This window comes from Sus scrofa, chromosome 16, assembly GCF_054392235.1.
Source record: "Sus scrofa isolate SSC_HxYL_T2T_F1_AM1 chromosome 16, Sscrofa_HxYL_maternal_Yorkshire_Landrace_v2.0, whole genome shotgun sequence".
NCBI lineage: Eukaryota > Metazoa > Chordata > Mammalia > Artiodactyla > Suidae > Sus > Sus scrofa.
Genome location: NC_139398.1, coordinates 46,750,737 through 46,763,960, shown reverse-complemented (window position 1 = coordinate 46,763,960; position 13,224 = coordinate 46,750,737). Strand labels below are relative to the sequence as shown.

At 39.1% G+C, this 13,224-nt stretch overlaps 1 protein-coding gene across 4 annotated transcripts in view; it reads left to right on the top strand.

Annotated features, from left to right (window-relative positions):
• SLC38A9 (solute carrier family 38 member 9) overlaps positions 1 to 13,224 on the top strand; it is a 118,625-nt gene that overhangs the window by 89,994 nt on the left and 15,407 nt on the right. The window lies entirely within an intron of this gene.

Genomic DNA, 13,224 nt, shown 5'->3' with positions numbered 1-13,224 from the left:
CTATGGGATTTTGTTTAATTGAGTTTTGCCAGGAAATGCTATTGTCTAGTAGCACTGACCCCAGGGCAGAAAGAAGCTGGAGTCCGTCTTTTGCAGGGTCAAACTTCTCAAGTGACTTGGCGTGTATCACATCAAGTCACTCAAGTGACTGCTGCCTCTCTCATAACAGGCCACAAGGAGCTCTCCCTCGTGTTCTAGATCCTAGAAAAAGGTATATGCTACTTTATGTTAACTGAAACCTAAAATGATCATCCCTTTCAGATGATAAACTTGTGACTTCTCCCTCTAAGAGCATTACCAGAATGAATGTGCTACTTCAGATAAGTGTAGCCCAGTTTGTGGCAAAGAATTTAGTATCATAATCTTCCACAGCCATTTAAGGCAAGAAAGAGCTCTAATTTTCTGCCTTCCTTAAGTAAAATTCCTTACTTTCCCCATGTCATTTTTTTATATTTCTCAACTCTGCTGCAAAGATGAAAGAAAACTATGTCTTTTTAAAAGGTTAAAAATTTCTCCATTCTCCTTTTTCGTCATGGGCCAGAAAGCATAGGACTGGAATAGGGATTAAAAAGAGAAGACTGCAGATATTTCCTCCTTTGGCTCTCTCCAGATATCCCAAATAATCCAGTTGTGTTTGGCTCTAACAGGCACTTAAAATGCACTTGCTTGGAGTTCCCATCATGGCTCAGTGATTAACGAATCTGACTAGGAACTGTGAGGTTTCAGGTTCGATCCTTGGCCTTGCTCAGTTGGTTAAGGATCCGGCGTTGCCATGAGCTGTGGTGAAGTTGCCGACATGGCTCAGATCCCACGTTGCTGTGGCAGTGGTGAAGGCCGGTGGCTACAGCTCTGATTAGACCCTTAGCCTGGGAACCTCCATATGCTGTGGTGCGGCCCTAGAAAAAAGACAAAAAAATTAAAAAATAAAAATACACTTGCTTAATTAATGAGGCAGGATTCCGCTATAATGGAAAACAATAATTACTGTTTTTAAGAGGTTTTTTGTTTCCACTTGGTGTTCAGTACCAAAAGAAAGAAAAAGCAAAAAAAAAAAGGGTCAATCATGTTCAGAATCAGTCCCTCTGTCAACATTTAAGTAGTAACTGGATACCAGACCATGTGCTAAGAACGGAGTATCCAATAATGAAGAAGCTGGGTATGGCCCTGACAGCATCCTTGCCCACCCTCTGAGCTCTGGCAACTGGCTGGTTGTTTTCCCTAGGCGCCATGACACGCCAAGTTGTGACCCTTTCCTGCTGCCCTGTCTCTGATGAGTACTGTGATATAGCCACATCACACACATGTTTTAAATAGATGAATCTAGAATAGTGGTGCAATAAATGCAACTTTGTAAATTGAACCTTTTTTATGAAGATCAAACTGTAATTATATAGACATGTGGACAAAAACCGGAAGGGGCCGCAGAAGAATAGTGTGGGTGACCTGTTGAAGTGATGAGATTCTAGGTGAGCCATTTATGCTGTTACTTTATTATTTGCATAACAAACTTTGTGAAAGGATGTCTATTATAAATCATGAAAAAGAAGGCTTGTAGAAATACACCTATACTCAACCCATGACGTAAAGGCCAAATTACAAAGAATCTTTGGAATCGGTAGATAGAGACTCTTGGTTACAGGGGCAGATCCAGGTTTTGTGGGGTGTGAAGCTTATGTAATTAACAAATTATATATTAAATTTTCCCTCTTAAGGAGAAACATACAAAATTAGGGAAAACCCCATACAAGTGAGGGGCCCTTGCTATAACTTTTTTAGTTTTAAGGTCTGCTCTGGGGACAGGATTTAGAAGACTGAAGGAGGTGTGATGAAGAGAAGTTTCAGCACTCTTATATGTCAGGCTTTAAGAATGTCTGCTACCTTTAGGAACTGCAGCTTCTCCTAGATATGAGCTTTTACTTCTGGAAGAGTCTAATTCAATTTAGCAAAATAGCATGGGGTACAAATTCAGTAATGGTGAGTTTTCGATCACAATTAGACATTTTTCTTTTTTCGATTAGAGTTTTTACTTGGGGAGGGGTTTTTCAGGGTTTTGTTTTTTGTTTTCACTTTACAGAAGTAAAGAGTTCAAAGATACCATTTAATTGTCAAATAGTTATTTGACGAATCTTAAAGATGAACATTTTAAGGGTTCTTAATGCAGAAAACAAGCTACCAGGAGCAGCATTAGAATAAGGCAACATTTATTTATTTATACTTGCTTTTGTTCCAGAAAGGACCTATTTCTACTACAATAAAGTAAAATCAGTTTTCAAGGATTAACTTGAAGATTTTTTTAGAGACTAAATTAAAAACCTATGACACTTTTCTTAAGGAGGGGAAAAGCTTCCGATAATTATACCTTTTATAATTGTATAGTTCTTTTTTGCAGTCTATGTTATAGTTCTGTATTGTTAAGTAAAGCCTAATTCAATGCAGTAAATGTATTGATTGTGCTATATTTGGAAATGCAAATATAGTCATTCTTCTCAGTGCTGCCAGAATTCTCTTTATATAATGTGATCCGGATTATGTCCCTCTCTGTAAATTCCTACAGTGCCCCAATAGAAAAATGGGCAAGGGCCTTTGTAACAGACAGCTCTCAGAAGAACAACTGCAAATAAACATGAAGAGAGAAAAAAGTTCAGGGCAAACTACTGATCAGTGCTAAGAGATGAACCTCAAAAACATAATGAAGGTAAAAGAAACCAGATGCAAAAGACCACATATTGATATAGTTCCATTTATATGAAATGTCTAGAAAAGGCAAATTTATAGAAATAGAAAGTAATAGTTGCCTAAGCCTGGGGGTGGGAGCAGGAATTAATTATAAATGGATATGGGGAAAAAATATTCTAAAAGTGGATTATAGTAATAGTTGCACAACTATGTAATTATTAAAATCGTTAAATTGTACTCAAGTTGGTTGGATTTTATGATGTGTAAATTATCCTTTGAAGCAGTTTAAAAAAAAAAAAAAGTTCAGGGAGTTTCTGCTGTGGTGCAGTGGGTTAAGAATCTGACCACAGTGGCTTGGGTTTCTGCAAAGGTGCCACTTCCATCCCTGGCCCTGCACAGTGGGTTAAAGGATCCAGTATTGCTCCAACCACACTGTAGGTTGCAGCTGGAGCTTGGATTCAGTCCCTGGCCCCGGGAACTTTCATATGCCACCAGTATGGCCATAAACAAACAAACAAAAACCAACCTACTTAGGAGTTCCTATTGTGGTTCAGCAGGTTAAAAACCCAACATAGTGTCCATGAGGATGCATGTTCAATCCCTGGCCTCACTCAGTGGGTTAAGAATCCAGAATTGCTTCAAGCTGGGGTGTAGGTCACAGATGCAGCTCAGATCCACTATTGCCATGGCTGTGGCATAGGCTTGCAGCTGCAGCTAGGATGTGCCCCCTAGCCCACCTATGCTGTAGGCGCGATGGTAAAAGGGAAAAAAAAGTTCAACCTCAGTAGTAGAAAAGTAATTTAAAATGTTTTCTGCTTGTCGAATACTAAAATAGTAGTAATAATAACTACTACACTAGTAATATTATACCCTGACAAAGATATGGGAATAAACACTCATACACAAGTGGTAAGTGTAAAACTTTCTGAGGGTGTTTTGAGAAGATGCATCAAAGCCTTAAAATACAGCATTCCCACTGTGGCACAGTGAGTTAAGGATCCAGTGTCTCTGCAGCAGCTCCAGTCGCTGCTAAGGTACAGATTTGATCCCCAGTCCAGCACAGTGGGTTAAGGACCCACTGCAGCCCAGAGTCAATCTGGCCCGGGAACTTCCATATGCTATGGGTGCAGCCAAAAATGGGGGGAAAAAAAGCTCATATATTTGACTCATTTCCAGAAATATAACCTTATTGGAAGGTGTGGCTATATACACAAGGATAGTCATTTCTTTACTATTTGTAATGGAAAAATTAGAAACAACCTAAATATCCAACAATAGGAGATGAATTGTGGAATATGAATTATGGAATATTATGGAATCCCTATCAATAGAATACTACATAGCTGTTTAAAATGATGCAGATGCATACATGTGCTGTGTCAAAAGATGTTTATAAATAAAAGTGAAGAGTTCCCGTCGTGGCGCAGTGGTTAACGAATCTGACTAGGAACCATGAGGTTGCGGGTTCGGTTCCTGCCCTTGCTCAGTGGGTTAACGATCCGGCATTGCCGTGAGCTGTGGTGTAGGTTGCAGACGTGGCTCGGATCCCGCATTGCTGTGGCTCTGGTGTAGGCCGGTGGCTACAGCTCCGATTCAACCCCTAGCCTGGGAATCTCCATATGCCACGGGAGCGGCCCAAGAAATAGCAACAACAAAAGACAAAAGACAAAAAAAAAAAAAAAAAAAAAGTGAAGAGAGATTACAATTAGGTAAGTATAGAATTTAAAACATTTGTATTTATATATACCTATATATAGAAGTTTATATAACTGGTATGAACATTAGGTATCTCTGGATTCTAGAACTATTTCTTTTTTGTTTTGTCTATTTTCTAAAGTTATAAAATGTATCATGCTTTATGAAAAAAGCAATAAAAGACTTTTTTCTTAAAAAATCTTTCACTGATTTCTCACGACTTTAAGGATCCCTTTTGATATTAATAACAAAATTCTTTGGACCATCACACGATAGTAATAGTTCTATTTTTAGTATTTATTGATTGACAAAAACAATGACCAAAAGTTATTATAACTTCTATACTACTTATACATAGCTTTGAGTACCTAAAAACATTTAAACAAACACATACAACTTTCAGACTTACTTTTTTTTTTTTCCTTCTTTTCTAGGGCTCCACACACAGCCTATGGAAGTTCCCAGGATAGGGGTCAAATGGGAGCTGCAGCTGCCGGCCACAGCCACAGCAAAGCCAGATCCAAGCCATAGTCTGCGACCTACCCCGCAGCTCAAGGCAATGCCAGATCCTTAACCCACAGAGCAAGGTCAGGGATCAAACCTGAATCTTCATGGATACTAGTCAGGTTCATTACTGCTGAGCCACAACAGGAATTTTGAAGTATGCTTGGTTTACAATGCTGTGATAATTGCTGCTGTACAGCCAAGTGCTTCAGTTATATGTGTACTCAAAGAAACTTAATTTATTTAATCTACATTACAAACTCTGAAACAACTCTCTGGTCTACAAGTTGGAAAACACCAACCTAGAGAATAAAGTAGAAATGCTTTCACTTGGTATCCAAGGTTTTTTTAAATTAGTCTTCATACCTTTCCAGCTTCACACAAGATATGAACTCTCTCACTGACCATGCTCTTTCATTCCATCTGCTTTTTGGGACTGTTGTACCTTGGGACTTCATGTCCTTTTTATCTTTTAGAACATTCCTTGGAAATCACCCTTTTTAACTGCCTCTCAAGGTTTAGGTGCCCCCTTTTCTGTGCTTCCCACACATGCTTTCATTGTAGCCTTTATCACATTGTAATTATGGCTGAAAATATTTCACCATCCAGATGAGGAATTTCACCTTTGTATCTGCTGCATTTAGCACATTGTCTGCAACAGAAGTGCCTGCATCTTGTTGAATAACCTGTTGAATAAGTGCACAGAGAAAGACCCAGTCCTTGCCCTAAAGCATTTGTAGTCTAGTTAGGGAGACATGCATGTCTAATATCTGATTAGTCCTATAGTATAAGATGTGAAAGAGCACACAGGAAATACTGATTAATTTTGACTAAATGTTTAGGAATTGCTTTCCAGAGTAGGGTCCATTTGAAATAGACTTATTTTGATAAGTTGAAAAAGAAGGAATAAAAGCTTCGAGTCCCTTGTTACACTTTAGAAATTCGTTCTGTAGAAGATGGAAATGACCCACCAGTTGCTCCCTGAACCTCCAGGTCTCCAGCTATCCTCACCCCTTTCTGGGCCTGGTTCCCACTGCCACAACTTCCCTTTCCTCTTATTTCATTGTCAGAAATCACTGACGATAAATTTCCTATTTAGGATGCTAATTTGGCACTCTAATCTGGCAAAGAGTTTGCTTACCTGGTCAGATACATCTTTGGGTGGTAAGAAAAAGTGCGACGTGAGGCATGAAAGAACTGGTTTCTAAACCTGGCCTTGCCATTGCTCACCGAATAGACTAGTTTTATGATACAAACTACTTCTTGGTCCTCAGTTTCTTCTATGGAAAAATGGGAGTGGTTATGATAATTATACCTCTCTTAGCTAACTCATACAATTATTTAAAAGAATAATAACATTGTATGTATGTAACACAGATCTGTATGTAAAAAACACCCTATTAAACTGTGATACACTGTACACACGTTCAGTTTGGAGATTATGTCATTACATTCCTGAAAACACTTCATGGAATTGGCCAGACGCCTGCTAAGGGGCTATACAGCTTAAGAAGAGGAGCACAGCAGTGGATTGGGAAGAGAACTCTTGTCTTCCTTGTAGAACCAGATCAGTGGTTTTCAAGTTGAATATGGGTGTTAAAATATCCAGAACTTGTAGGAACACGGGATATTGATGTATTACCTCGTACAGATCAGGGCTATTTAGTCCTAGTTAGTCCTGATTTTTTTGGTGAAACCATGATTATGTTACATGTATACAAATAAAAAGTTAAGGAGATATCCTCCTCCTCAGCTCTTTCCTCAGTCTAAGCCCGAAGGAGGTTTACCTGAGTTCTTTACACATTGTAGTAGTCAGGGTTCTCAGAAAAATAGAGCCCATAAGAGATAGAGATAGAGGGAGATTTAAGGAATTGATTCATAAGATTGTAGAGGTTGGCAAGTTCAAAATATGCCAGGCAGGCTGGCAGGCTGGAGACCCAGGAAAGAGCTGACATCACAGCTCGAGTCTGAAGGCAGTCTGCTGGCAGAATTCCCTCTTCCTCAGGATGTCAGTCTTAAGACTTCCAACGACTGAGGGAGGACCACCCACACTATGGTGGGTGATTTGCTTTACTCAGAATCTATTGATTTAAGTGTTAATCTCATCTATAAAAGAACCTCACAGCCACATCCAGACGTGTTTGACCAAGTATTTGGTACCAGAGCCTAGCCAAGATGACACAAACTTAGCCATCACGCTCAGCAAATTAGAAACAGTAATAGCAAGTTACAGACAGTTTCCCCCTCCCTTTCTTGTCAGTTTTCCAGGAATTTTTTAAGGCTTATAAATGTCCAAGTGATGCTGGCTATGCCATGTTAAGAGATAGTACGTCATGTGATAGGAGTTCCAGCAGGCAGCAGCTCTGAAACACTGAGGGATTAGGCCCAAGTGGGACAGCTAGGGACAAACCAGCCCTGGGACTAGGAGTGAGGTGCCTGAAGGGATCCTCTGCTCAGGTCATTGCTCAAGGTGCTGGGCCTTCACAAAGCAATTCGAATCCCTGTCCATTGGGCCTAGCACCTTCCAGGCCTCAGCCTAAGCCCAAATGCAGTGTCAGGTTGTCTGGGTGACAACTCTCCCATGAAACACTCACAGCCGCTTTAATTATAGTTGGGATTACTCTATTTTTTTCACATTTCCTGGTCATTCTGAGGTTTCCTTTATTTGTTTAGCAGTCAAAGGCCAAGTCTAAATTACCTCAGACAACTCTGCTCCTCTGAATCCTGATTTGAAATCTTGGTGCAGGTATATTTTATTGTTTCTCTATGTCCTTACATAGTTCTCTTGGTTCTTTTGTTTCTGGTGACTTTTTGCCTCGTAGCTGGAGCATGAATAATGCTCTGTGGTTCATCAGATGTAGCCTGTTGCAGAAATTGTTTTCGTTTACCATGTTAACTGAAAGGGATTCTCTGAGAAAGAAAGCTAAGGTTTGGAAAGGTTCCAGGGCTCCTCCACCCTGACCGACTTCACTGGCCTCAGTACTGTACGGAGAGCAGCCAAACCACCTTCCCAGATCCTCAGTTGTTTGCAAATTGCCTATGGTTACTATTTTATCCTTAGCACCTGTTATCTTGTCAAACACAGATGGATACCAGGAAATACTTGCTGATGGAATGAATAAAATGCCTGGTAGAATAAAGAATTTGTTGCAACAAAGCAAACTACTAACAAAATAGATGAAAGTAAGAGTGAATATTTCTCTCAAATGTGTATGAGTAAAAACTATTTTAAGGTTATGCCGTGGAGGAAATCACATGGGGAAAAAAAAAAAAGCTGTAGATTTGTCTACATAAAACTGTTAAACCCTACAGATCAAAAACATCATAAGCTACATTAAAAAATATCAAACTGGAAAAATATTGGCTACCTATATAGCATATAAATGTGGAAGTAAATAAGAGGGGGAAAAAATTGAAGATTCAATTCAAAAATGGGAAGAACATAAAAATTCACAAAAGAGGAAGTACAAATGACTAACAGTCATAAAATAGGAAAAACTATCTTCTAACAACCAGTATTAACAAAAAGAAAAGAAAAACAGCTGTTGCAGTATTCATTACTGACAAGAGTACAGTCGATTGGGCACGCTCCTTCATATTTGGCTCTTGATCTTCAAAGCTGAGTTTCTAAAACTCAAAACTCGGCGTTGAAACAGTTTCTTTCTCTGCATTCTAGCCGTTTGGACCCTACCCTAGGAGTGGTACAAAACGAAAGCCCTCACTGCTGCTGAAATGATGGGAGAGGGGTAAGAGTACAAAGAATTGAAAACCAAAATAGATTAATATTAAAGCATTATTCTACTACAAGTAGGTAGAGATCAAATATTTGATTAATTTGAAGGGTGTGATCCACATGTAGTCCAACATAATCTCAGTCATGCATACCTTCAATGAAAGAATCATTAGTCACTGCAGATATTTGTGAAATTAGTTATACGTTGATCCTACTTTTTATTGGATATGGTTTCCCAAAGGTTCAGAATAATGGAATGAATTATCAACTCTGTCAGACAAATGTCTGGCTGACAAATGTCTGCCATGTCAGATAACATTTTTCTTTCAAAAAAGAACAATCAGCTTATTCTAAGTAAATTTTAATAGAGATTTTATCATTAGCACTGGCCTCAAAATAGAAAATTACAAATCATGTGAATTTCAGAATCCTCCACCCTTTTTTTGCTTGCTAATCACAAACCACAATGTGAATTTCTGCAAGAGCAGGATGCCATGTCACAAAAGGTCAGCCTGGCTTCAGAATCTCTTCTTACTTTCCCTATGTGGAGGACAGATGTTTTTTGTTGAATCAGGACCATAATTTGCATCTGGTAGGACAATGGGCCATATTCTCTTCTCCTGTCCATACAGAGAACTACACTGACAACAGCAAGCTGCTCTGAAATAGAAGCAGAATTTGGCTTAGCCAGTACAAAATTCAGCTTGATTTTTAAAAGTAAATGATCCATTCAACATCTAGTCAGGAGCAATCCAGCTAGTGGATTTGGAAGATTCCTTTAAAATTTCTTGAAATTTTCCTTTGAAATGTCCAGCCCAGTATATGAAGTAATTCCAGCCTCTAATGAAATTCAGAGCCCTCTCTGGCTATAAAGAAGAACAAAAATGATTGTCTATATTGGATCCAGGACTTTCTTAGGCGGCAGATAATTTATTATTCCGCTTTATGTCCTGGTTTTCCCTCGGTGATTGATGTGTTCTCTTCTGTTTTCAGAAGGCTTTTCTAATATTCACCTTTCTTCAAAAGTGATCCTGAAAGATGAGTCAGAAGTTCCATACCTGCTTTCCATATGGGGAAGCTGGGGGCCAGAAAGGATAAGCAAATTTCCTACCAGGATAACAAAGAAACACTGGGTTCCCAAGTGGTTACATAAATCTAGTCGAAATGGAAATGAAACTTTTGCTTCCTTAGGTTATTTCTCCTGTTTGTTTAAAATTAAGTTCTTTCCATTTTATTAGTTCCTAGGGGATTGTTTTTGACACATGTAAATTTGGAATCTCTCTAACTGGAACCAGTTTTCTCCCAGACACCCCAGTCACTGATTATGAGTAGCCTCTCCTGGGGCCTCCCCTCCCCATACAAACACAGCCCTCTTCTGGCCTAACAGATCACTGCCGATTGATGTCACCAAGTTTTACCAAGGGGTGTAGGTAGTGACCCCTTTAATTGCTGTCTTTGGAATGTATTATCTTTGAAATCCACGCATTCAGAGTTTTTTTCCCTTAGTGAAGCTGTTTGGACATATTTACCCCCAGTTTTCTTATTTACTTTTAGGTTCCAAGGTGATTTGATCATCTGAATTGAGAAGGATTTGATCTTGAGAAAGGAGAAGAGTGGAGAGGGAGTTAATAGTTTCATGAATTTTAGATTTTCCCAGGGAAAAAGTCAAAAAAGGGACCATTCTATTTTTAGGAGCACAGAATTCTTGAGTGATAGGATGTACTTCCTTTTTCATAGAATGAAGTTAAAAAGTATCTAAGAGATTTTTTCAGTCCAACCTCCCCATCTTACAGATGAGGAAATTGAATTCAAGTAAGTTTTGACATGTCTTTGAGATATTTCCTTGCCAATATGAATACATTTACCTTATTTTTGTTTAAAGCAATGTAACACCCTATAAGAATGCACTTTAATTTATTTAGCCATGTTTCTTTAAGAAATATTTTGGTCATTTCCAATTTGTTCACTATTATAAACAATGCTACAATGAATAACCTTGTGTAGATATCTTAGTATTTACTTAGTATTTTTACAGGATATATAACCAGAAGTGAAGTAAAAATTTTAGTAGAAATAATCCTCTCATGATATTGTACCCATGACTGTATATCCTTGCCAACACTGATTATTATCAAACTTTTAATTTACGGGTATTTGTTTTGGTTTTTTGGTTTTTTGTTTGTTTGGCATGTGGAAGTTCCCAGGCCAGGGATTGAACCCAAGCCACAGCCATAACACTGAATGCTTAACTGCTAGGCTACTAAAGAACTCCTAATTAGAGTTTTTAAAATAATATTGGGAGTTCCCATTGTGGCTCAGCAGGGACCCAATATAGTATCTGTGACAATGCAGGTTCAATCCCTAGCCTCACTCACTCAGTGGGTTAAGGATCTGGTGTTTCAAGCTGTGGCATAAGTCACAGATGCAGCTTGGATCCGGTGTTGATATGGCTGTGGCATAGACCCCAGCTGCAGCTCCAATTTAACCCCTAGCTTAGGAACTTCCATATGCTACAGGTGTAGCCATAAAAAGAAAAAAATAGATACATATATATATATTTGTGTGTATAATAACTTATATATACGTATATGTATAAATATAATAATTTGGTCTTTTACATTTAGCTTAATCTATCTGAAATGTGCTGTAATGTGAGGTTGGGACCTAACTTACTAATTTTGTAAATATTTAATATTTAATATGAGAAGAGGAGCAGAACACTAGGCATGGGAAGCATAAGAAAGGCAGCTAAAGGCAGCCACCATGTTATACAATCCATTCAGCAAGATAAAGCCCTCAGTTTAACTGACCTGACCCTCTGTAGACACCAATAAAAGGCTAATTAGAAACCATGTATTATGACAGTAGAGTTGCATCATATATACGTTTGGGGATTTAATTGTACAGGCTTTTAAGCTTCTGAGGAGCCAGATACTAGTGACTTTAGGACATTTTAAGGGACTTTTTAAATGTAATTTTGAACCACCAGTTAGCTCAGTTGGTAGAGACATGTACTATGTCAACAATAAAACCTAGACTGTCCATCTCTCACAATCAACCCTCATCCAAGATGTAACTAGAGCATTCTGCCTTCTGAGAGTTTCATGGTCTGCCTCACCCACACACAGCTTCCAGGGAACTTATGAAATTCCTTCCAATAGCATATGTACGCATAGAGCATGCTCCTGAAAGGATCTTGAAAATACAGTTTTCTCTACATCATTATATTTGGAATTTGGAAGTTTTTCAGTGATTTTTTTTTTGTACCCCTTCTGGACTGGTACCTGGCCTCACTAATCCATAATTAACCCACTCTTTCTCTCCATGCTTCAGAATTCTTCTCAACACTATTCTCTAGGCAGCCACTACCCATCGATGAGTTGACAGACAGGTGGAATCAGTTTGCCATCTCTGGGCTAGGTCATTGTTGATAAAATCCCACTGCAGTATTGGAAGATTTTTGTCTTGAGTATATGCATTTCATCACCATGATGTGCATTAGTGGTCTTGCCCACAGATTCAAGCTAAGGATTAGTGGAGGTGGTCAGGTCACCCATGGAAAAGTAGAATGTGGCTCTTTAGGGGAAGAAAATTGTTCCTTTTTTTTTTTTTTTTTTTTTTTTTTTTTTTTTTTTTTTTTAAGGGCTGAGGTGAGTCATAGGTCTTCCTCCTTTCTAATCAAAAGGGCAGGGTCCATAATATGATTTCATATCAAGAGTTCAGAGGTTGCAGAAGTGGGGGATAGCAGATGCCTTTGGCACCTCACCCACATTCTTTAGCACTCCCTGCTATAATTAAAGCAGGTTGCTTCTATGATTCTTCCTGAAGACTTTTGGTCTGGCTGCAGAAGCTCACGTGGCTTTTGCACAGGGCAAGTGGCAAGTGCTGGGCAGTTCATGCCCTCTGGGGCAGCATTCAACCAATAACAGGTGGGAATTATGGTACAACACTCCAGGGGTACACTGCAGTTTCTGAGGAGTCTCCCAGGTGCCTCATCGCAACAGGCTCCTTAATGCTTCCTCTCTATGAATCACCTTCCCTTCCTTGTCTCACATCCTCATGCCTCTATGGAGATCCCCTTCCAAACTGTCTCACATCCCCAGTCCTCTCCTGAGATCCCCTTTCAAATAACCTACTTGCACGCCAATCCTCGTCTCAGAATCTGTTTCTAGGGGATCCCGACCTAAGATAGAAGGGGACATCCCCTTTGTAGTGGGGGATGACATGTGTTTTTAAGAACTGATAATAGCTAACAAAGCATTTAAGGAACTACATGTAAGTTATCATAAATTTTAATTCTTCACTCTGTAAAGAGTTGCAAAGATTCTTCTGTTTTTTGCAGAAAGAAGGAGCTACAAAAGGAAAGGGTGAATCTCAGGGCAGGGAACCCCTTCAGGTGTTACACAAGACCTGGGACCGCAAGAACAGGTGCAGGCTCAAGCACCAGTAACTGCACCAGAGGCAGCAGTGATAAGTATAATATTATGCTGTGATTTTTCCGCTTGAAAAAATTATAAACATACCCTTGTTTCAAAAGAATGTGTCATTTCAGGAGTTTCTGTTGTGGCTCAGTGGTTAACTAACCCAACTAGTATCCATGAGGACTCGGATTCAAT